Below are 25449 nucleotides of genomic sequence, written 5' to 3'. Positions count from 1 at the left end.
CTCCTCTCCCACCCCAGAGCACGGAGCCCCCCCGGACCCCCCTGAACCCCCCCCGGGACCTCGGCCCCATCCTTCGCCTCCTCATCAGACCACGCTCTGACAACAAACAAGCCCTGACGGTCTCACTCCCACACTTGTTTTTTTGGGGTTCATTGAGTTGTGTGAGTCACTTAATCTTTTTTCTTGGCTTTTTTTTTTTTTGGGGGGGTGGGGTGGTGTAAAATTATTCATCGCGCATCGTGCTCTGTGGTTTCAGTGCTGGTTCGAGGGGAACGGGGAGACTTTTCCAGTCCTGACATCCACAATTTGCCCTCCAGGGAAGACGAGCAATGGGGAACCCAGGAAGGAGACCGGAGAAATGAAAGGCAGCAAAAAAATCCCTTTTTTCTCCTCATAAATCCCACCGAGAAGACTCTTTGCAAGGACGAACCACACAGGGATGGCATTTGCTGCTTGAACCATGATTTCTCAAAACTGGTGCCTGTTTCCCCTCCCAGCAGCAAACGGGAGGGACCGTCCGGCTGCGAGGAGCACCGGTGCCGTGGGGGATGCTGAGCCAGTGCCGGGGGGGTGCCCTGCGGCTGCCGCTCCCCGTCCCTCTGCAGGCAGCCCCGAAAAGGCCGGTCCCAGAGCATCACTGGTCCCAGAGCATCACTGGTCCCAGAGCATTGCCAGTCCCGAGCATCATTGGTCCTGGAGCATCCTTGGTCCCGAGCATTGTTGGTCCTGAGCATCCTTGGTCCTGAGCATTGTTGGTCCTGAGCATCCTTGGTCCCGGCGCATCCTTGGTCCTGGAGCATCCTTGGTCCCAAGCATTGTTGGTCCTGAGCATCCTTGGTCCCGGCGCATCCTTGGTCCTGGAGCATCCGTGGTCCCGGCGCATCCTTGGTCCCGGCGCATCCTTGGTCCTGGAGCATCGCCAGTCCCGGAGCATCGCCAGTCCCGGAGCATCGCCGGTCCCGGAGCATCGCCGGTCCCGGAGCATCACCGGTCCCGGAGCATCGCCAGTCCCGGAGCATCGCCGGTCCCGGAGCATCGCCGGTCCCGGAGCATCGCCGGTCGGGCTGGCACCAGTGAGCAGAGGATGCAGGCGCCGGGCTGCCGTGAGAGCATCCCTCAAAGGCCAGCGATACGGGAAGAGCCAAACCCGAGGATTTTTGTTTCATCCACCTGGGGTGTCCGCTTGGCATTTCCACCACCGCAAGCCCACGCAGGAGAGTCCGCAGCCCCAAGTCGAGGATTTTGCACGCGCGGAGAAAATTTGGCAGAGGAGGAACTTTCCACCAAGTCTGCTTTGCAGCTTTTCCCTTTGGAGTTGCCATTTCTTTAAAGTGGCTGAAAAATATTCACCTTCATCATCTTCAAAACCGCCAGCAGCAGCGTGAAGTAGCAACAGCTTCACATCCAGACCCAGGGCAAGATGCTAATTCTTTCCTTGTGCTGAAGCTCTTGGACAGAGAAACCCTCTGAAAAGACAGCGGATTTACTGTCCAAACCAGAGAGGAACTCTCCAGAAGCAACAATAAACACTGGAGAACAACGGGCAGTAAATTTAAACTGAGTGAAAGGAAACATATTTTAACACAATTCAGTTGTGGGACTTCTTCACAGGATGCTATCACGGCCAAAAGCTCCACGGCATTTGAAAAAAAAAAAAGAGATGGGATGTTCGGAGGGACGAGGAAAAAAAAACCCGGCGCTGCTCAGCCCTGCCCCAGCGTTCGCACGAGCCGCCGCTTCTTGCACGGGAGTGGTGGGATTCAAACCACATTCCCCTCCCTGTGCCGCAAATAAAAGCCAGGTGTTTTGATAGAAATCACCTTTTTCAACCACCAGACCATGTTCCTCCTGCTGCTCTCAAATCCCAGCTCCCGGGTCCTCAGCACCCCGGCTGGATGAGGACCATCGTCCTTAGCCTCGGGGTTTGCTTGTGCCGTTTGATAAAGTCCCCCGCAGGAAAAAGGCAACGTAACAACATCTTTTTTTTGCTTGTCATCGTGGGGAGAAAAGGAACTGGCGGTGTGATGCTCTTGGTCCCTCTCCCCTACGCGGGAAGGAAAACACCCCGCGGCGAGCGCGGTCCTCGGATGGGACCAAAAGGAGGGATGGAGAAAAGCACGGCACTGTTTGCTGCCCTCCAAACTCATCCTGTGGAGGGGATTTAAAACTCCTCCCTTTTCTCTTCATGGTCCTGGTGTTGGACTTGGGGTTTTGGGGTGGGTTTACTTGTTTTTAGATTGGGGGGGGGGGGAAGTTTCCAACATATTTTTAAACCCAGGTATTTTCAGGTTTCCTACCCAGGTGGCTGTTTCAGAAAGTCCGACCACAGGCTCGAGTTTCTGATCAGCATCTGCAAGCGCAAGAAACCCGGAGAGACTCCCCCTCTCCTGCGCCGGCACTGCCGCCGCCTGCTCGGACCCATCCCAGAAGCTCCCACTCTGCACCGTGCACCAAACCCAGCGCCTCGGAGCTCCCTATCCTTCACCAGCAAATTCCTCTGGCTCCCTAAGTGCCCACCCCGAAGCATCGGGATCACCCGTGACGCTCCTCCGTGATCAGGTGGAGCACCTACATGTACGTATAGCCAAGCACCCAGAGCACAGGGCTTCTTTTAAAAGGAGTTAAACTCCTAAATAACTTGGGTGGGTTTATTCAATGTAATATCCGCAGTCATTAAATCATCTTTTCTTCCTTCTGAGGCAGCAGCTTCTTCCTCCTTAGCCTGCTTTTCCGAGGAAACAAGGCTCACGCCATCCCGTGGTGCACACGGGATGAGAAGGCACCCACTCCTCACGGCGTCTGAGCCCGCGGGACATTTCCATCCCATTTGGGATGAGGCACCGACATCCTCAAGCCGCGACGCCCCAGCGAGTCGCACGAACACCGGCGGCTGGGTTAAACCCGGCTCTTACGAGACACTAGAGAATCTCCGCAGCCCTGTAAGGTGGACTGCCTTGCCCGAAACGCGACCCAGCGCCGTCTTAAACCGGGCTCAGGACGGCTCAAACATCACGGGGTGCGGCTCGGGGCCACCCCAGGCACCCGCAGTCTCCCCGCTTCGATTCCAGCATCCCCAGTGGTACCCGTCTCCATGGTGACCATCTCCACGCAACCACCGAGCATCTCAGCCGCCTCACCCCGCGAGAAAGAACCGCCGCGGCGCAGGGGGTCCAAGGGCATCGAAGGGGATGCCTACAAACCTGCCGTAAGGCAAACCACGGACGTTCCACCGAGCGAACGGCACCGGCAAAAACTCATCCCGTCCCTCTTCAGCACCCGGAAACCTCGGCGAGGATCAGGAAAGGGGAAATTCGGCATCGCCGCGGGGAAGCGGCGAGAAGCGCTGGGACGGAGGCAGCCCGTTAGCGCCCGCATCCCTCCCTCCTGCCCTACACCCCCTCGCGCGCTTGCACAAGTATGACTATCACGGCAATTAACACACATGCCAATTAACTACAAGCAGGTGCTGGTTAACTCTGTGCTGAGTAATTCATACCCGGCTCCAAGTAAATTGCTTTAAATTGGAGAGACGGGTGAGGGAGCAGAGTTAGCATTTTGCAAATGGGGGAAGAAAGAAAAAAGCAAAGAGGAATCTCAGCTGGGAGATGTTTTTACAAAACAAGGAATTTGGGGGTGCTGAATCCACAGCTCCAGGAGCCGGGGCGGCAGGAGAGCTGATCTCTCTTCCAAGTCTTTACTTCTGGATTTTTTTTTTTTTACCAACTACACATATTTCTGATCTGTTTTACCTATTCCTACGTGGTTTCACCTTGGCATTGCAGGAGCGGCAGGGTTCTGCGCACCGCTCCATCGTTTGTCACTTTTCCATTCCTACTAAATAGCCCCATATTTCTCTCGGCACGAGTAGGGGCACTTCGAATCTCACGTCCGCTTTCTATGGCCATTTGCTATTTTTAATATACTTTTATCACACCCCCCCCCCTTTTTAGTTGCCTCCTTACTAAAGTTAGCCCTGACACGGCCGCTCCTCTCGAAGGCGATGCTGTTAAGCCGTCCGTCCTTAAAACCCCACCTTGTAAAGCCTCGCGCTCGCGGCACGACGTCAGCTTAAATAAACCAAACGTTGGCTGCGCAGCTGCAAAGGAAAGATCAAAAAGACGAATCCAAAAGCTTTAGGAAGATAAATAAAGGCAAATAAATGCATCCTTTCCAAAAATGTATTCTCCTTTCGAGCTCTGCACGGCCTTGCTTTCCCCCCCCCGCGCCCGCGCTCACGTGCGGCACCGCGCTCCCCGATCCAACGCGTGCAAAAATCCACGGTAGAGCCAGCGTTACGAGCGACGGCAAAATTTGAACGGGTTCGTCGTGGCACCGGTTCGAGGGATGTTTTCCCCATCTCCATCCCCCAAAGCCGGGGCCAGAGCCACAGCGACGTCCTTGGCTGGAAAAGCGGCTTCAAGGGACGCTTGGGAAGTTGGGGGGGGGGGGGGGGGAAGGTAGGAAAAAGGAAAAGAAGAAAAATGCTGTCCTGCAAAGATGCTGAAAGGACCGACAGGGCTCATCTTAGGGAGGAGACGAATGGGGGGGATGCCTGATAACGGCAAAGAACGTCCCAAATTGAAGGGAGAAAAGCAGGAGACGGGTACGGAGGAGCACAGCCCAACCCAGCAGCCCGCTCTGCCCGCCCGCCCTCCCTGCAGGACAAAGCCACCCTCTCCCCAGGATCTGCAGGATTCCTCCCCAAGATGGCTCTGGCCTTCCTCAGTTCCATCAAGCCAAGGGGCCGGCTGAGAGTAACGGGTCCGAACGCAGCGGGGCGAGGGGTCCCCCCGCACCGGGCATCCTCCCTCGGGGAACAGGGCACCCGACGGGACTGAATTCACCGAACCCAGCCCAGCGGGACCGACGTTTCGGGGTTTATCCGCATACAGAAACGACCGCGCTAATGTGCTGCATGGACACCTTCTCCCATCATAGAGCATCTCCGGGCAAGGTGGGTCACCGCGAGAGAGCTTCAGCGTGCAACCGGCGGGCGCGCGGGTTAGAAGGCGCAGGATTTGTCCCATCTCTCTGCCCACGGCAGGAGAGAGCCCACGCCGGGGAAACGCTGCCGCGCTGCAAACCAGCCTGCGAGCTCAGCCCGCCATGGGAAGCGGTTTACACCCACCGTGCCGCCGGCGCGCCGAGCCGCTGCCGAGCCTTTCGCTGCCCCGTGCTGGGGTAAGGGCGCAGGGGGAACAGGGTCGAGCGGAGGGAGGGACCGCTGATGCTCCGGAGGTGGCGGCGGCGACGCTTCAGAGGTGGCGAGAGCAGCCCCCACACCCTGCTGCAACGCTCCCCGCTGCAAACTTGCAGCTTTTACCAAGAAAAGCGGTTGAGTCGAGGCGCGACGCGGATGCGGTGCCACGAGGAGCAGCCCGGCAGCACCCGCGCAAAGCTCGGACTCTCCGCCCGCTGCAAAAGAGCCTCAAAAGCAATCGCAAATCAAACAGCAAACCGCAGCCGAGGTGCCCAAGCCTCGGCCGGAGGCTCCCGGGTCTTGCACCGGCACAAACCGACACAGCCGCTTCCCCGCCCGTGGACAGGGCTGGACTTCCATCCCTTAAGGATATGGATTTAGCTCGAGTCACCTCTTGAACCCGACTGTTTAACTGCAGTTCTTCCTTCCTGCTTCCTTTCTCGCTGACGGCCAGGCCTGCCTTTTGTGACTTAATTGTTGTTTTTTTAACGTATCCTCCACACTGCCACCAAGGACTTTTAGTTTCCTTCTCAGCGGTTTCTGGATCTGCAGGACCAGCTTCCTTCTCCTCTGCAGAGGGGGGAAAACCCTCCCCCTTCCCTAAAATCCAGCGCCTATATTCACACGAACGGTGCTTTTTCCCCATCCTGCAAAGCCATCGGCGCGGCGCTTGCCACCTCCCCGCCAGCGAGCGCCCGCTGACGGACCGAACCGGCTTTGCTGCGGGACGGGGGCAGGAGCAGCCCCAGCCCCCCCCCACCCCCCTTGCCCCAGGAGGATGCAGCGAAGGGGAGACGCGTCCACGCGGGGATGTCCCCGGCATCGCAGCGGGCAGCGAGGGGCAGGTGCCTGCGCTTCCCCGGTCCCGCTGCACACCCCCGTGAAGGACTCCAACTCGCCAGCTTAGCATTGTTTAGCACCTCTTTATCTATAAACCGAGATCAAAACCACACAAACATGCTGAAGTCTCCTCCAAAGCTTCTATTCTGGTTTCAGGATGATGCTATCTGGGTTCCTGTGTCGAGCCTCCAGATGCAGGCAGGGGGAGGGGGAGAGGAAGGCGGCCGAAACACGGCTCCGGAGCAAACCTCCTGCTCGGAAACAAAGCTGCAGGGCTCTGCTCGGCCAAACCCTCCCCAGGGCCGAATCCTGCTCGCCCGGCAGGTGCAAATCCAACGCCGAGCCGCAATCCCGCCCGCGCGCCCCACGCCCGCGGGAGGGTCCCGATTTCCCCAGGATCGGCGACAAAACCAGCGGCTCGGGTCCTCCTGCCTGCGCAGGATCCGTCCCGCCGGCTGCAGGTACGAACCTCGGGAGGCTGAGGAGAGCAGAAGCGAGGTTGGATTCGATCGAGCCCCCAGGGAATTTGAAAAAGACACATATATTCCTGACCCAGATTCAGGCGCTCTCTGGAGAAAAGCAGATGCCAACGGCGCAGCCAGCTCTGCTGAGCTGTAACAAAACCACGCGCCGTGCCAAGACCGGCAGAGTCTGGGGGAAAAAGAAAAAAAAAAAAAAAAAAAAAAGCACAGCCTTTAAATGATGCCGGAGGACTGGCATTTGCCTGTGCAAGGCGGGGTGAAAGAAAGGATTTTGGGGAAATTATTAAACCGGGGTCGATTTTCTCTTGCCCTGCAGCTCGTGCACCTCTTTGCACCAGTGTGGATCCAGACGACACCCACCAGACAAGGGTGACAGCCCCAACACTGGCGCAGGGACCGGAGGCACCGCAGCAGCACCCAGACCAGGCGCCCTGGTCCCCTGCACCCCAAATCCCACCGTTTCACCCCATGCTGTGGCTAGCCAGGGATGCCATCACATCACGTCCCGTGCTGGGGATGGGTGCCGCAAAGGCCGGGTGACGGCAGGCACGGCCGGGCACCTTCCCCATGCCGCCGGCGCGGCCAGAGCCAGCGGAGGCTGGAGGGGACGCGGGGCAGCTGGCAGGGGAAGGAGGCTGGCCAGGAGCCCCGGGCAAGGTCACCGGCAAGCCCACGGCCCCGCTCGGCACTGGCCAAAAGTCGACCAGGGAACCGTCGTCACCCCGTGCCAGGGCGAGGACACGGCCTCCGGGGGAAAAAGCCCACGGGACGGGGGCAAGTGGGGACCCGCAGCCCCTCACGCCGCGCGGTTTCCCAGGGCAGCAGAGGGTGATGCCGCAGGGAGGGACCGGTGGGGATGCGCCGCCGCGCGGCACCGCGTTAAATCAGAGGGGTCGGACAGCCCCTTGCTAAAGCGACCTTTAAAGCACCCTGGGAACAGCAACGCGCAAAGGCTGACACAGCCGCCAGAAAAGCCCCGCGACCTTGGAGGTCGCATCCTCGCAGCAGGGGTCACCCGTCACCCCGAGCCTGGCTGCGGTCTCCTGGGCAGCTCAGCGAGCCCCGGCACACCGCTGCAGGCAGAGCATCCCCTTTCCCAGCTGGAACCAACAGCTTGCACAGGGCAGCCCTGTGCCACCCCCATCCCCATCCACCTCCATCCCCATCCCCCTCCATCCCCATCCCCCTCCATCCCCATCCCCATCCATCCCCATCCCCATCCACCTCCATCCTCATCCCCATCCCCATCCATCCTCCATCTCCATCCCCATCCTCCATCTCCATCCCCATCTCCATCCTCATCCCCATCCATCCTCCATCTCCATCCTCCATCTCCATCCTCATTCCCATCCCCATCCCCATCCATCCTCCACCTCCTTCCCCATCCATCCCCATCCCCATCCCCATCCCATCCCCATCCCCCTCCATTCCCATCCCCATCCATCCCCATCCCCATCCCCCTCCATCCTCCATCCCCATCCATCCCCATCCCCATCCATCCCCATCCCCATCCCCATCCCCATCCCCCTCCATCCCCATCCCCCTCCATCCCCCATCCCCAATCCACCCTCCATCCCCAGGGAGGAGCAGCCGGACCACACGAAGCTCTTCCCCTTCCCTCCTGTCCTTTATCCATCACCAGCTCCAGAGCTGGAGACCAGGAGTAATTTTCCCCTCTGCACTAAGTAGGGTTTTCTAAATGAAGGGAAGCGAGAGCCCATTATCCGGCTCCGTCGCCCACCCCCACGGCTCCCTGCAGGGCATGAAATAACCACCTGCCAGCTCCCCGTAGCCCCATGCCGTGGCAATGATATCGCAGCTTCCCCTGTCACTATTGTCAGAGCAAAATTTAGATACCTGGTAATGAGGAGGTTTAATATGACAGATGAGAGGTTGACTCATTAAAAAAAAAAAAAAAAAAAAAGAGCGAGAAGGCGAGCGAGCTGAATTTGGGGTCGGATCCTGCGTTCGTAAATCAGGAGGCTGTCAAAGTCGTCCCCGTGCCGGTGGGGAGCTGAAGCAGCTCTCAACCCCAAACCAGACCCGCGGGAGGAACTTTTGCCTGCACTGAGGCCACAGGGAGGAAAAGGAGGGGACAGAGGGGGAGGACGTGGCTACAGTTTTGGGGGCCATCCAGCCCTGCTCCCCACCGAGCTGCCTCCTCCAGCCCAGAGTGGGGGGGTTCAAGCCCAGGAAAAGCCTCAGCACCCAACAGCAGCAATGTTTCGCTTTGAGGTTGGGGTTTTTTTCGTTTGGGTTTTTCTTTTTTTTTCTTCTCTCAAATGTGAAACTGTACGGCAAGATGCAAACCTGGGGTGGGGGCAGCCGAAGCTCCCTGCATCGCCAGCACCCGGACCCCAACATCGCACCCTGCTTCCTCAGGCACCCCCCCCCCACTCCGAGTGTGCACCCCGGGGTGCGTCTGTCCCCCAGTGCAGCCCAGCAAGGTCCCCGCTGCCAGCACCCTCGCTACGGTCATCAGAAGGACGTCAATGACTCGCAGGTCCCAAAACACAACGTGCCAAAGGGGCACAAGCGTCGCCTTCAGCTCCGGCGTGGGGGGCAGGATCCCACCACCGGACATGGGAACGTCCCCAGGGGCAGCTCAGCAGGGTGAGGGGGGCGAAACCCTCGCTGCAGGGAATTTAGGGGCTCTCCATGCAAGGGGACGGGATTTCCCTCGGTAGCAGAGGGGACAACTCTCTCCCTGCGGTGGGTTTTACCCAGGGGAAACTCCATGAGACCCAACTGCTCCTCCGGGTCCTCCGCGAGAGCAATGGAAACCCACGGCAGCGCCACGGGACACGGCAGAGAGAGGAACCGTCCCGGGGGAAACACTCCTCTTCCCTCCCGCGTCAACGGGATGGGATTGGGGATGCATCCTCCGCAGCCAGCCCAGGGCATCCTGCAGTCACCTTCCCTTCGCCCAAGGGCGGCGTGGCACAAATCTCCGTCCCCACCCCAGCAACACAGCCGGGGACCCTGCACCCCATCCCCACCCAGGAAGAGACACCCGAGAGCAGCTCTGCAGACCCTCCGGCACCCAAAGTATGGGCTCAGCCTGGGAGCCAGGGCTGCCGAGGGGCCGGAGATCCCCAGCGCCATCCCAGAGCTCAGCCCTCGAGCACGATCCTCCCTCCCGGCGCAGGACCCCAGCAGCGCCATTCCCAAAGGCTCAACCCTTCCCCAAGGGCCACCAAGATCTTTCAAAGTGGCCTCCCAAACCCACTTGTTTTTCGGTTTTTTTTGGTTTTTTTCCACCCCCAAGCACTGGTGAGTAACAGCAGCAATGCCAAAAGTCACGGGGCTGCTGATTTTATTTGCATCTGTCAACTGCTAACTGCATCCATGCCCAAAGCAGCCGGGACATCCATCGGATCCAGAGACGCGAAGGCAACATAGAAGCAGATGTTGCTCCTGCGTTGCCCCATCCCACGCTCTCGGTCAGGGTTTACACATCCGAAGCTCCCCGGAAGGGACCACCGGGCTCCCCAGGGGCTGCGGGGTCCAGCACGCGGCTGGGGTGCAGAGGAGCTGGTTGGGAAGGGGATGGTGGGCACCAGCTCCACTTGACCACGAGAAGAAGGATAAGAAGCAAAGGAGCTGAATTTTGTCACTGATGTGGCAACGCGAATACCAGGAGGGTGACGCTGGAGCAGAGCTCGCCAGAGTGCCTTGGAGAGATGGAAAGGTCTGGACAACACCACCAGGAACGGGCAGGACCAGGCTCCTGCCTCCATCCCAGTGCTCGGATTCAACCACCACAGCTCCCACCAGCCCCTGGCACTTCCAACCTGGAAACCAAACCACAAAAACTGGCGTCCTGGCCGTCTGCTTTTCTCAGAGGTGGAGCTGCCCGTCCATCTGTACGCACCCCCACCGTTCCCACCCCAAACCCCAACTTTGCTCCACAGCCCCAGGCTCGCACTCGGAGCACGCTGCCATCTAACAGCTTACCGCTGGACACCGCTCGTTTTTTTAATAAGCAAACAAAGGTCCACAAACAGCATTAATTATTTGGGACTATATCAGCACCACAATTCGCAGAGACCGAAGCCCCGGGCACGAGGAACCGAGCAGAAAGAGCCGTCCATTGGCCACGAGAGCGGCAGCCCAAGTGCCAGGAGAGGACAAGGTGACACCAAAGCCCACCGAGAGGCACGGACCGGGGTCCGGCCACCGCCAAACCCAAACCGGACTGGCTCTAAGCGAGCAGGAGGAACCGGGATGAGATGCCACACAGCAAAACCAGGTTTAACTTCCTCTTCCCCTGCGCCGCCTTGAAAATGTGGTGGCTCCAACCCGGCACCCGAATAACGTTGCATCAGCCGCCGCATCTGCCGCTGGCACCGGCGCTCCCAGGGGATCTGGAGCCCAGGCACGGCACCGCCGGAGCACCCCGGGGACCGTGGGGCACCCAGAGCTGCTGCAGCCAAATCCGGGGTGGGGGGACACAAACCAGCTCAAGGTCCCTCGTCCCCGGCATGACTCAGGGCTGCTGGGGGATGCTCGCCGCGCCACCGAGGCTTTGCCGTCTGCCGGGACGAGATGCGGCCCCACTCCCCCGGCTCATCAGCCGCCGGCACGGACGCACGTCTCTAGGCAAAAGGCTGACGAGGGACGGGGCCGGATCCTCACCCGCGAGCCGGCAAGGCGGGTGGGTGAGGATCCGGCCCCGGCTCGTCAGGCGGCCGAAATACGGCGAGACAGCTGGCGCTCAGCTGTTGCCGCTCACTCACAAGACGCACATTCTAGACACAGGCGCACAACCCCGTCCTCCCCGCTCCCCGGCACGGGCCGGGCCACCGAAATCAAGCCAAGGCGCAGTCTGCCTACGCCGACGGCCAGTGCCGGCAGCTCCAGCCAGACCCGCTGGGTGATGGTTCCCAGGAACCATCCAGACCCCATCCCGGGACGCATCCTCCAGGAATAGTGGGGAAAATTATTCTGGTTTAAAAGGTTGGGTTTTTTTTTTTTTACTCACCCAAAGCTTGTGTTTTAGCAGGGAGGATTTGGGGGGGTGGGGGGGAGGTCCCCTGCCACGGTCCTGGACCAGCCGATTCCTTCTCCACGGCTGCACCAAGAGCCACGTGTTGGAGGGGCGGTGATTTCGGCCAGCCCTGGGTTTTGGGGGTGCCCACCTCGGACACCCCAGCAAACCGTGGGGGTGACGCTCAGGAGAGTGACGGGTGTGCTCAGCCACTCCAGGAAAACGCCAAAATTTTGCACTTTCCAGAGGCGCCGCTACATCCCAGGTCTGGCACCCTCCGAGCTCCCGTGCCGGAGCACCGCCAGCACGTGGCCGCGGTTGAAGCCAAGCGCTCGGATGAGGGTCCCAGCCCGGGTTTCCAGAGGGACGGCTGGGAAGCTGCTGGGATGCTCCTCTAGCACAGACGGACCCCGAGGACAGGCGAGAGCTCGGGGGCCGTCACGAGTGCAGGAGTGTCACAAATAAACACTAGTTGTGATTCCTCTTGGAAAAGTGAAAATATTGGGAAAAAATCCCAAATAAGGCTTTTTTTTTTTTTTTTTTCCCCTGCAGACTTGCAAAGGGGGTGAGAGAGAAAGCGTGGTTTGCAGAAGGCGTGAGTTTGTGGGTAGAAATGAAAATATTTCAGTCAAAATTTTTGGCTTGACGGTGGGGATATAAAAAATCAAAAATCAAATAAATAAATAAGTGAATAAATCACTGCCCAAATCAATTGTTTGCCCAAAAGAGATGCAGGAGGAGGAGGAGGAGGAGGAAAGGGCTTTGCAGCCAGCCTTGCTCCCATCGCTGCCCAGGGCAGTACCGCCGGACACCGTCCGGTTTCGAAAGCAGAAATTTGAGTCCCTGCAGCGGGGACCGGACCCGTGGCCCCAAATTTTGTCCCCAAATGGGGCCGACCCCGTTGCGACAGGATCCCCCGAGTGGAGCGGAAGAGAAGACCCGCTTCGGCCACCCCCAGCGATGTTTAAAGGGTTGGGTTTAACCCAAAGAGCAAAGTTTATCCTCCAGCCCCGGTTGCGTAAAAGCCCTTCGCGAGCATCCGAGCCAGGGCAGCATGCATCAGGGAAACACTAAAAGCACTTCTGAAGGATGCCGCCTTCTTTCCTACGGGTTTTGCACCTTAATTTTCACAGAAGTGGATATTAAGATTATCAGCGTTATTAACTCTAAAGCAGTAACAGTGTAAAAAACCCTGGGGGGAAAAAAAGAAAAAAAAAAAATTGAGATGGAAAAAGCTTTTTCTGGGATGAGCCAAGCCCAGTGCTGGTGCCGGCCCGACATCCATCCCTCGTGCGGGACTGGGCGGGCCGCTCTCTAGAGCAAACCAGCCATTGATGAAATAGTTACGGGAGGAGAAGGAACAGGAGAGCCCCGGCGCCACGCTCCCACCATCGCCCGATGCTGGGGTGGAGAGGCGCGTGGGACCCAGCTCACCTCCCCGCGCGAGCCGCGAGCTCCTGCCGCGCCGAGCACCCGGCCCTGGCCAAAAGGAAACGGCACCGAGCGGGAAGGTGTTAAAAAACCCCGGTACCAACCTCAGAGGAACCACAATAAACAACCTCTGAGCCCGAGTAAATAAGGTGGGCTGCTCCCCGCTCGCCTTCCTGTTTGCTTTCGCAGATCCGGGCTGGGACGGTCACCTCCAACCGCCAGCTGCGTCCCGGCGTAGCAGAGCTCCGGCTGCGGCACCACGCCTGCCGCGACACCCTCCGCCCTCGCCGATCCCCGGCACCGTCCCTGCCGCGGGGGACCGCGGGTGAGAGCTTCCCCCAAGGGCCGGATTTTATCCCCTGGGCACCAATCCTGCGTCCGAGCCCCCGCTCGCTGCGTTTTCTTTGCTCGTCTATATTTGTTTTTATTTTAAGAGGAGGAAATCCCAATTTGCGCGCTCCCCGTCGGTCAGCCACGTCCTCCTTCCGTGCCTCAGTTTCCCCCCCTCTCCACGCAGCTTATCCTCCCGAGATGGGAACTCTCCCCACCGCCTGGAACCCCCCCCTCTCCCTCCCTGCCCACGCAGCCCCGGATAAAAAGCGACGGGTCCTGATTTACGGGCACTTTTTGTGCTTTAGCACGAACACAAAGGAGAGGGGGGGGAAAAAAAATAAAAATAATAATTAGAGGCACACTCACATCGAAGGTCTGTATCAGGAGCAAAAAGGGGGTCTGGGGCAAACAACCCCCCCCCGGCAGAGCAGCAGCGACCGCGGAGGCTGACAATAGATAAGGGCTCTAAATTCGGCGCTGGGCTCCGGCACCGGGCTCTGTAAGGCGATCGGGGTGGGGGTGTGCCGGGGCTGTTTATTTGGCTCCAAACTCCGTACCGACACTGCAGCGTCACCGGTGTTTAAAAAAAGGAAGAAATGAAAAGAGGGAGGAAAAATAATTTTTAAAATTTAAAAACAAAAAAAAAAAGGGGGGGGGAGGAGAAAAACGCACGCATACGTTCGACAATAACAACAAAATTAAAAAAAAATCAAGAGAAAAGGAGCCGGGGGCGGCGGGACGGGGGGGAATAAAAGGAAACCCAGTTGGGCTGGCAAGGTTTAAAGCAACGCCTGTTTTAAAAAAAGAAGTTGCTAATTTTAACTCTCCAGTGGAAAGAGTGAGAGGTACTTACAGGAGCCAGGGTGGCTGCGTCCTTCTCCACGTCTGCTGCGCGCTGGCGGCCGGGAGGAAGCGTACGGGATGGAGCCGCCGTCCCCACGCCGTTGCCACCCCGAGCGGCCGTCACGGCCGGCCGGCCCCCCCCCCCCCCGGCCCCGATTCCCCCCAAAATCTCGTGTGGGGAGCGCCGGGGCACGCGGCGGCGGCGTCTAAAGGGCAGATGTGAAGGCAGGAGGAGGTGGTGAAGCGTGCGGGGATGGGGCGGGAGGGGGGGGGAAGGGAGCGGCCAGCGCCGATCGCTCGCGAGCAGCTGTCGAAAGAACCCCCCGGGATCGCCGCTTCCGCCGTCCCAAACGCGGGGACACGGCGGGACGCGGACGGACCCCGCGGGCACGGTGGGACCCCCGGGGAGGACAAGCCTGGCTGCGGGGTCGGCGCGGTTAGACGACATTTCTGCGCAGCCGTTTCTGACCAAGTTGACTTTTCCCCAAGGGAAAAAGAGCTTTGAAGATGGGGTTTTTTTCCCCCCCCCCGCCCGTTGGTAGCAAAATAGCGGATGAGCTCAGGAAACCAAAGCGCAGGGCAGAGTCCGGACCACGAAAGGCCACCCGGCTCCGCGGGGAGTTAAAAGGTGACCTCCAGCAGCACGATCGCGTTTCAGCAGCCGCGCGGACAGCAGGAAACCATCGCTTTACCAAACCCAGGATCCCACCTCTTCCCAAGTCGGAAAGGGGCAAAAACCGGGATTTTTGGTGAGCCCACCGACGAGTTTTTCCGAGCTCTCCCCGGAGGCAGGGAGGATCCCGACGGACGCAAACAGCTCGGTGCGAGGCGGCACGCTCGCGCCTAGAGCACGGCGGGAGCCCAGGAGTTGCAAGGTCAAGCGTGCAGCAGCGTTAAACCTCCGAGAGAACACGACGACGCGAGACCTCAGACAGCAGCGGAGCCGACCCGGCCACCCAAGGGCTCTTCCCAAGCAGCTGGAAATCAGCCTCGGGCTGCAAAAATCTCATGGAGAGAGAAGCAGGTTGGCACGGACCCTGCAGCTTGCGCAGGCGGTAACGCTCACGTGATTTACCGAGCGTGGCCGCGGCGAGACGATACGACCGACTTCAGGACATGAAAGAGTCAATTCAATTAAGGTCACGGGCCCTAGAAGAGTTTTCTGCGGCAGATGCAGTTGGGCAGAGAGAGGTTTTCCCGGTGCGCCTCAAACGGGGCCGGCCCCGGGAAGACAAAATGCCTATTGATGGCGGGCAGCGACGCTGCGCGTCGCGAGGACGTGGCTTCGTCGGGATTAAATCGCCCGGTGCTGGTTGTTGCGCGCTTCCGAGGCAGGGTGGATATCGCTCTTCTAATTGCTCGGCTCCTGTCGCTCGCAGAGCGAAGGGGGGACGAGTTTCAGAGCAGCCCCCAGAGATGTTTTTCGAAATCCTCCTCCCCGAGACGCCCGACTCGATGCACCGCTCCTCGGAGTGAGCAGTCCCGCAGTTGCAGAGATCGCGGAACCGCTCCTCCCCTGCTCAAAACTCTGTGCCCGCGCCAGCGGCAGCACGGGGCTTTGCGGGAGGACGCTGCTGACCCAAAAATTAGAATTGGTGTGAGCCTAAAAAAATAAGGAGCTGTTGTAACCGGGCAGCACGGAGTCAGTGGAGCCGAGCGTCCTGCCGCAAGCAGCAATTTGGGGGACAACGCGGGTAATTCTAGAAGGAACCTGCCACCGCCCGCCAGCACCCCAGCCGGGGGGACGGGACGTGCACAGAGCATCGGGAGCGCGATGCTCGGGAGCCGTGCGGGGTCCTGCCCTCCTCTCCCAGCCCTGAGCTCCAGCGCACCCCGCAGCAGACAGCCCCATCCTTCCCCTGCTCCGTTTCATTATTCCCCACACTAAAAAGCGTGCCCCTCGGCTGTTATTTAGTTGTGCCCGAAGCAAGCGGAGCAGAGCCGGTCCCGTACCAGCACCCGACGTTCTGCCACGGCACCGCGCTCAGCCGAACTGCAGCAGGACAGACCCGGCCGAACCTTCCCGGCTCCTGTCCCCTCCGGCACGCCACGGCCCATCGCCGGCACAAACCGAGCATCACCGAGATCCGGCGGGGCCCTTCCACCGCTTTCACCCTTGATGCAAGGAGCTGCTCCGGGTTTCCATCAGCCTAACCGACGGCAAGGTGAAGCCCTTGGACCTGACCTTGCGGAGGGAACGGCGAATGCTGTCCCCATCTCCCAGCACCGAGCCTCCAAATAAATCACCTGCCCCTCTCCGGCACTAAAAAGCCATCTCAAACCCAGCAAAACCGCTCGCTAAGCGGCGACGAGAGAGTCCCCTCCTTTCAGGAGCTGGGGTCAGATTATTTTTAAAATCTTTCCTGTTACTAATTTCAATATCAGGTACGGAAGATACATTACACGAAACCGTAGAGCCCTCATAAAACGGGCCCACGGTGTCGTCTCTACCACAACCTCGGGAGACGCAAGCATTTACCGTAACGGCAATAAACTGGCAAAGAAGGTCGAGAAGGGAGAAAACCTGGACACAGGACCCTCTCCCAACGGCACCGTATTTCTGGGGAACGCAAGGGACAAAATAATAGTGGGCTTGGCCACAAGCCTCATCCACCCAGGGAGAAACCAGGGCAGGAAAAGCCTTCTTTGTGCCGACACCCCCGTTTTTTAAAAAAAAACCACACAAAAACCCCAAACCATGGAGCCCCAAATCCGTGCCGTGGGCGGGATCCGGCAGAGCCGCACCAGGCAGCGAAACGAAGGGGAAGACGGGTGTTGGAGAACCATGGTGGCACCCGCCGTTGGGTGGACCTCGAGCGGGTACCACCTCCCCGTCCCACAGCAGCTCTGCCGCCCGGTCCCGCTCACCAGGACCCCCTTGCACCCGCAGCAAGAGAGGGGTGCGCAGCCGGGCAGGGAGCTCCCTGCCAGCACCACGACCCGTTGCTCCTCCTGCCACCGGAGCAGAGCTGTAGGGTCAAATCCTGCACCAATTTGGGAGTCTGAGCCCCCGAGCTGCATCCAGCCGGGGTGACCTTCACGGGGTTCCCCTCCTCGCCCCCAGCCCGGAGCGGGGCAGATGCACGGACCCTGAGGAGCAAACTCAAGGGGGAAGGCAACGAGAGAGCAAAAGTTGGGATTTCCTCCCTACCTGCTACGCAGAGTCCTGCATCTTCTGCTCCTGCCAGAGGATGAGCTGCGGCCACCGCTCCTCAATCAAACTGCAGAGAAAAAGCGAGCAGCCGTCAGTCTGAGGGGACGGAGGCAAGGACGGGGCTCCCCGCACACCCCGGCTGAGCACCGCCGGCCAAGGGGGACGGTGAAAGGCTCCCGGTCCCCGCCGCGGCAGCCCTGGCCGGGACGGGTGCCCTCCCACACCGCCCCGATCCTGAGCGTCACTGCCAAGGGTCGCGGAGGCCGGCTGGGACCTTGCCGGGCTCCTGCAAGGCAACCAGGAGCCGCGATCCTATGAAATGCAGAGAGCATCCTGGAGCCGGGAGGTAGGGGTGAGATACGGGAACCAGCGGGACCGCAAAAGAAAGGTGGGAAAAAGGAGCAAGAGAGAGACCAGGAGGAAAAGGAACTAAAAAGAGCTCGGGAATGAAAGAAACCATAAAGCAAAAATTATCGTTAACGAGGGGACCATATCCAGCCCGGCAGCGGGGCCAGCAGCGAGTCGTCCACGGTTTCAAGTGAACTTTGAAGACCCTCGCACGCGCCCCGCAGGGAAAAGCACCGACCTGCGCGCTCGGACGCCTTCTCCCAGGGAGCGCAGCCCGAAGCGACCCTCACCGAGAACAAAACGCCGCGGCCCGCAAGGAAACGCGGCTGCTAAATTCATCTCGCTCGCCACTCCGAGATGGGAGGCGATCCGCAGGGCAAAGCGCGGCGGTTTCAGCCAGCCTCGCGCCGGTCATTCATCTACCGGTGTCCGTCACCGTCCGGCGTGGGCCAGTGCCCCCCTGACGGCACGCTTCCCGCGAGCGAGAGGAACAGCGCTTTTTCCCGCTGAACGAAAGGGAAACTGAGGCATGGAGGTCAGCACCCGGCTCTCCAAACGCGCCGCGAGCTCCCGCTCCCGAAGCCGAGCTACAGCCTCACCCCCGGTGCCTGCAACACAGCGAGGAATTGTGCTCGGCTTTCCGGCGTCCTCATCCTCCGCTTCAACCACAAAACCAGCCTTCCTCTCCCCGGCTGCCTCCCCTCCCACGGCCAGCTCATTTCCTGACATTACAAAATTCAGCCTGAACAAAGCCCCAGCGAGGAGCGCGTGGCTCCGGCCGGGGCTGCACCTACCCCTCGCCCCCGAGGAACGGCACAGAGGGAAAGCCACGCCACGACGCCCCAAAACAGTTGGGGTACAAGTGGCTTTCCAGCCTCCCAAGAGCACCAAACCTCGTGCCACGCGGGCTGGCGTCCTGCGGAGGGGACCGGTCACGGGGTTTCCCAGCGTCAGGACAGACGGACGAGTCTGGCTCCATCACCTCAACGATGGGAGAGAGCAGCGGGGACAAGGATGGGGGGTTGCACCCATTAATGCCCAGGTCAAACCGCTGCCCCCGCCCCAGGACCCCCCCTTTATTTCCCTTAATAAAAAAGAGCATCCCACATGGGGATGAGGACACCCACAGAAGAAGCGTCACCTTGCAAGTGCCACACTCCCGGCCGGGACGAGGGACGGCGTTACCCACGCTTCCGCTTTCTGCCTTATCCCAGCTGCCAACCCGGGGGGTCAGGGGCTGCTCCTCTGCAAACAACAACCCCCACCGCACCGGGACCCCCCGTCATCAGCGCGAACCCAGGTGTAACCCACAGCGACGGGGCCGGCTCTGAGGGATGGAGACGTTAGCGCGAGCAGGACTTGCACCAAGGGGCTGCTTGAGATTGGCACCCGCGCCACGGAGGGCGTCCCTGGTGTTTAACGCAAAGGGACTCTCGACAGGGTCCTGAGCCCCCCCCCTCGGTGTACTGGCAGCTCTTGCTGGTCTCAGCATCGCAGCGTCTTTTGCAGGGCTGCTGGCAGAGCACCCACACTCCCTGCCACCGCCCCGGCGCGGGGACCGGGGACCGCGGGCTGGGCTGGGCGGAGGATGTGCCAACACGTGGCCCGGGGCTGGCTCTGCTCCGGGCAGCTGAACCCCCACCTGCCCCGGGGGGGTGCCCGGCACCAGCTCCACCATCCCATCGGGACGCAGCGGGGGACACGCGGCCAAGCGAGACCTCCTATGTCTGTACACCCAGCTGTGCCCCCTCGGTGGGGGATGGCGGTAGACAAGCCAGGAGCATCCCGCGGGCTGCAGGATCCCTGCTCGCAGCCTGCCTGAACCCAGAGCCCACGGTGCCACCACCACGGGACAGCCGGTACAGCCGTGCCAGGCGCCACTTACGCAGACCCCCGCGCCGACGGCAGTAATACCCCTGGCCGGTTACTCGCAGCAGCCTACGCCCCCGGCCCCCAGAGCCGACCGGGCTGTTACGACGATGACCGTGGCACAACACCCAACTCCACGCAGCCCTCGCCCGTGTCGCCGTCCCCAGATCGTGACGGCTAATGGCAATGCCTTTGCCGAGCCACGCCGGCAGAGCGAGGTGGGAAACCCAGGGGGGACGGGATCCGTCTCGGGGGATTGAGCCCAGCAGGGAGCTCGAACGGAGCCCGACACCCCCCTGCACAGGGGCACGACCCAGCGTCACCCAGCTCCGGATCAGCCTCTGAGATGGGGCCGCGCGGCACACACCGGGAGACGGTCCAGAGACCACGGCGCGCACAACCGCGAGCTCAAGGGCCCGATCCTCTCCAGCCCCGCGGATCCAGGGTTGCTTCACGCCCCGGCCAAGCTGCAGAAGCCACTGCCCTTCGGACCCGGCGGTAACATCCAGCACCAGTAAACCCCAGTGAACCCCCAGTCCTCATTTTGCAGCATTTCGAGCTGGTGCAAAGGAGCAAAGCCCCCACCCGCCGGTGCTGCCGGTGGGCGAGCATCCTGGCACGGCTCCCAGAAACTCTGGATTCTAGGGTATTTCAAAAGGTCACCGTCCGACCCACTGCGTCACGGTTGAGACCAGGACCGGGCGAAAGGTTGGGGCTGAGCCATGCCACCGGCAGCCCCGAGGGACCCTGCACAGCCCCCAGGTCTCACCCCCCCGGCACCGCCTGTGTTCGGAGCCTTTTTGTTTAAAAGAGAGAAATGCTGCCCAGAAAAGGGGAAAAGTATCATGTTTTCTGTTATTTATAAGCTCGAGGGGGGGGGGAAATCATTTAGGGGAGGGATGGAGGCAGCAAAAGCAAGTGAATTCCCCTTTCTAAGTGAAAAAAAAGAAGGGGAGGAAAAGGGGGAAAGACAATTTTTTTTGTCCAGCTTTCAGACAGAAATGCTGAGCAGACAGTAAAATTGTTCCTGTTTGAAAACCGAAGCTTCAGTTTCGCCCAGCAACAAACCTTTAAAATGCCTTGGGGTGGGATCTGCCCCGAGAGCAGCAGGAAAACCTCCCTGACATGGGGGGGGAAACCTCCTGGGACCCCCAGTTTTTTAACTGATGGAGTTGGGCTGATGCAACCTGCCGTGGGTGGCCGGGGGAGCTGCTCCAACCTGCACGGAAGGATCCCTGAGGATGCGCAGGGAAGGATCCCGGTGACTACCCTGGATATGATGCTCGGCAGCCCCTGTGCCACAGCCAGTCTTTGCTAATACCCCTAAATAAATAAATAAATCCCTGTATACAGATATACACCCCCAAATACATATACCCTCACATATACATCCCCACAAATTTATACACCCTCTCTGTATCTATACACATACCCCCAACCACATCGTATATATATATGTAATACCCCGAAATAAATAATCCCCTTGAGCCAGCGGAGGAAGGGTCTCAGGCAAAACCCATCCTCGCCGCAGGCAGGAGGCCGGAGGGTGCTAAATCACTCCAACAAGCTCCCAGCCCCGTTATTAGATCAATCACCAGCCAATTAAGCCGCCGGCCTGAGCTCGCCTCGCTACCACGGCAAAGGAAAGCCTTGCCGCAGCCGGCTCGGCTCAGGGTACCGGCGTCCCCGGGGTACCTCGCAGGGTCACTGCCACGGGGACGTCCGAGCACACGGCAGAGGGGAAAGTCGAGGGGAGAAGGGGGGGATGGACGGGGAGAAACCATCCGCTCCGGGCCGAAGCGGAGCCGAAGGGCCCAAGAGGGAGGCGCAGATTGCGGAGGGGAAGAGCAGCCGACCGCAATCTCTCCTTCCCCTTTTTTCATGTTTCCTCTAGCAACGGGCTCGGGGCCGCAAACATTTGGATACCAAACCTAAACTTTCCCCCCACCCAGGCTCCCAACCCGGCTCGCTGCTCCTCTGGACCCTCCTCACCCCAAAGCGGGGTAACACCAGACCCCGGTTCCCGGGGTTGTGCCACATCGGTCTCAGGGGGTCCTGGAAACAGCAAGGATCAGACTTGGTGGTAGCAAAAAAAAAAAGGAAAAAAAGAAGAAAAAAAAAAGGAAAAAAAGAAGAAAAAAAAAGAAAAAGAAAGGAAAAAAGAAAGAAAAATAAGAAAAAAAAAAAGAAAAAAAAGCAAAAAAAAGCGAAAAAAAAGGAAAAAATAAAAGACTTTCTCCATTTCTCCAGCCCGCGAAATCAAAGCATCTGAGCCATGGCCTGGCCTCCAGTTTGCACCAGCCACGGGGAACATCCCCAGGGCTTAATTAGGCCTGATGAGTCTTTTACATTTGGGTTTCCTATGGCTTGCCAGCAAGAGGTGGGATGGGACAAACTGGGAGGGATCCCACTCCGGGCTGGAGGTTAAACACAGCGAGAAACCGCGGCTCCCACCCGCCCATTGCGCCGGATCCTGCACCGGAGTCACGCCGCCAGCGCGGCCACGGGCTGCCAGAAGGGAGACGGGAGGTGGGAGCCAGGGGGGGACAAATCCACCTCCAGCATCACGAGATGCTCGGCTGCCCGGCACGACGGTGCAGGGCTGAGCAACAACAGCGATGGCACGTCGGCCATGCCGAGGACGCGTCCACGCCGTGGAGAAGGTGTCGCCACCACCGGAGCACCGACACTTGCACGGGGATGGGTTGAAGGTGCCGCCGGCTCGAGGCAGGGTGGGAATCGCAGGGGGGCGGGGGGTTCGCTTTCCCGCTCCTCCAGGTCACCTCACGGAGGTCCCCTCCCCAAATCCAGCCCCTGGACGGGTGCCGGACGGCTGCTCTCTGTCCCCGCCGAGCCGTGCTCCAGGAAAGGTTATGGCGGCCGAGCACGCGGCACAGCTGCCGCCACAGGTGTTGCGACAGCGGCCGCCAGCCCTGCCAGGACTTGGGGACGCGGAGGGGGTGCCGGGGGTGGCGGTGCGCGTGTGCGACCGTTGGAGCCGCCGAGTTTCACTCTCGCCGCCTGAGTTCCCCCTTGGGCAGGGGAGATGCAGAACCGAAACCTCCAGCTGTTTGGACGCGGGCAGGCGGGCGGGGGCGGCCGGGAGGTGCAGGAGGGCTGGGGACCGGCACGCGTTTCGGAGCAACGCCGCGCACCGTGCCACACTGGTGACCAAGGGATGGTGGGGGGCGCGGGGGAAGCGTGGGACGAGGGACGGACGCAGGGGCGCGAGGCTCGCGGCGCCCACCCTGCTTCTGCCCTCTCTGCGCAGCTGGGCCACCCGTCTCCTTGCACCCAGCACATCTGGCAGGAGCAGAAACTCCCCTCAGGTGCCTACACCTGGGCAGGGCCTGGTTTTGCACATCCCCCCCTCTCCAAGAGCTCGTCCAGGGGCTGACACTGCCGCGGGACGTCCCCACGCATCGGCCGAGCGCCGACCAGCAGGACCCACAGCTGCCTGCGCGGGGTGGTCCTACCTCCTGCCCCTCCCAGGGCAGGGAAACTGAGGCACGGAGAGGGGAAGCAAAGAGCAGAGCTGGAAACACAAACATCCCCCCTGCCCAAATCCCGATTACCTCCCCCTAGGCAACCCCCTCGCCTCCCTTCGCCTCCCATCCTGCTCGCCCACCAGCACCAGGAGGACCCCGAGTCCAAACCAACCCCCCAAACACCCAAGGGCATTGCAGGGGCTCCCATGAGAACTGGGGGGTGCCAAGACGTGGGTGCCAAGCACCCAGCTCTCGCCCCGGCAAGGCAACCAATGCTTCGGGCCACATTGCCACCTGCTGGCACCGGCCCCGGGGCCCAACGGTTAACCCCACCGCCGGCGTCGGCACGTTCCCCTGCAGGGACAGGCCCGTGAGCAGGGTACGGGCACGACCGGCCGCCGCCACATTTGACCGGAGCAGCTCCTGCTTGCTGTCCTTAACTAATTTTACCCGATTTCACGGCGGCCCAGGACGGCGCACACGTAAACCCATCCCGGAGGTGCCAAGAGGGGCTGCGGGTGCCCCCCCCCGCCCTTTGGATCCCCTGCCGGGGCACGGCAGGGAAGGCCCCAGCGCTGCTCCAGCGAGGCACGAGGCTTTGCAGCAGCAGCGACAGCTACTCCGGGTTTGCAATTCCAGCTCCTGCTGGCATTTCCAAGGCAGAGGAGGCACCATCAGCCATTTTGCCCCCCAGAGTCCCCCTAAGCCCTCCCGACTCCCCTATCCCCCCCCTCCTGTCCAGTGCTGGCTCCCCCCAAACACCACGGATCCAATTCTCGCTCGTCTTCCGAGCCACGCTCTCCTTTCCCTACACGGCGGGGTCGGATCCTCTGCCACTGCTTCGCAGCCGCTTCGCATCCATGTAAAACCCCACATGAGACACGGCGGGCGGGGGGGGGGATGCAAATCCTGCCGGCGTGCACGCCGACGTACACCGGTAGTTTATCACCGACGCTCCGCGGCCGCTAACTGATGCAACCGCCCGCGGACGACGGGAGCGGAGCCGGAGGAAAATCAACACCGAGTTTGGTTCTTCGACACGCGCGTTGGCACCCACCGCTGTCTCTGGAGGGCGGCAGGTCTGGGGGAGCGCTGGGGCAGCGGCTGTAAGGACCAGGTGGGTGATGTCGGAAGGCACCCCATCCGCAACCCCATCCCAACACGCCGGCGCACGCATCCGTGCACGCGTCAACACGCTTGAACACGCATCCGCGCCAGCCCGGTCACCGCCACGGCCCCGTGCCAGGCAGGGCTCGCGTGTTCACGGTGCCACCACAGACCCGCACGAAAGGTTCGCAGACGGCACCAGGAGTTGCCGCGCGTGCGCCCGGCCCGGGCAAAGCACTCGAGGTCCTGCCAAGTGGGTGCCAGCTCCCCTCACCCCTCCGTTTGGGAGCAACCGCGCCGTGGGCCGGTCCCCGGGGGAGCTCGCCCAGGTCGATGCAGCACTTGCCCCCTCCCTGAGCCCCGGAACGCGGCCAGGCTGGGTGCCCCCCCGTGCCCGCCGGTGTCGAGGCCGGCCGCCCGGCACAGCCCCAGCCGCGGCAGGTCCAAACTCCAGGGCCACCGGGCGAGGTGTGGCGAGCCGGGGCTGCGCGCCAGCGTGCGCCGGAGCCGGGCGGGAGGGAGGACGGGAGAAAATCATCATAATTAAGAGCAAAGCCCGGGCCCCTCACCGCCATGCTCTGCTGTCGCCTGAGTCAGCAGCCGCCGGCCCCAGGGACGTTTTACATCGCCGCGGCCTCCCCGGGCAGCTCGGGCAGCCGCCGGCGGCTCAACCCGTCCCCTCCCCATGGAAACCAAACAAACACGTTCGCCCAAGTCCAAAACCTCCATCCCATCCGCCTCCCCGCCCTGACAAACAGTGGCAGGTCCTAAGTCACCTCCCGGCCGCGATGAGGTGACACACTGGGGTGGCAGAAGGCTTTTCCGGGAGAGGGGCTGCCGGCCGGCCCCCCAAAACCCCGTGCAAACACGGTCACAAATGCAGAGGGAGGAGGGACCAGGCGAACCTCCGCGTGCCCCTCGCTGCTGTCCCCCACCCCGGGGACCGGCGACCGCCAGCGTGCCAGAAAATCCCAGCCCAGCTTCGTGGCCCTTGCTGGAAGCCGAGAGCTTTTTTTAAACCTGCTTATAAGGGCAACTTGCAAACAAGAAAGAAAAAGGCCTTTCTTGTGCAGAGGAGAGATGGTTTTGTGGTCGAACACGGGACGCTTTGGAGATTTGCATTTAATTCTGGGTTGTGCTACAGACCCTCCTGTGTGTCCTGAGCTAAACCAGCCCTGGCCGGGGCTGCCGCCGCCCCCCAGGCACCCAGCACCTTTCAACAACCCCTCCTCGCCTCGCTCCCCCAGCACCCAGCCCGCCGGCGACGGCACCGACACCAGCACCCACCGTCGCGTCCAGACGAAACCCCTGCAAGGGGCCGGAAAACCGGTCGGCGCAACCGCGACGCGAGCAGGAGCCAGGAC

General features: G+C 60.8%; 1 protein-coding gene across 4 annotated transcripts in view; it reads right to left on the bottom strand.

The window, feature by feature from the left end:
* Nucleotides 1-25449, bottom strand: part of MEF2D (myocyte enhancer factor 2D) — a 126888-nt gene that overhangs the window by 83433 nt on the left and 18006 nt on the right. For all 4 annotated transcript variants that reach the window (XR_008574383.1, XR_008574384.1, XM_054806495.1 and 1 more), the window contains exon 2: nt 17271-17340. The gene's annotated coding sequence lies outside the window, so the exon portion shown is untranslated. The remainder of the gene's footprint in view (nt 1-17270; nt 17341-25449) is intronic.

The sequence above is a fragment of the Grus americana genome, chromosome 29 (assembly GCF_028858705.1).
Source record: "Grus americana isolate bGruAme1 chromosome 29, bGruAme1.mat, whole genome shotgun sequence".
NCBI classification, from domain to species: Eukaryota; Metazoa; Chordata; class Aves; order Gruiformes; family Gruidae; genus Grus; species Grus americana.
This window is presented reverse-complemented; position numbering and strand designations above follow the sequence as displayed.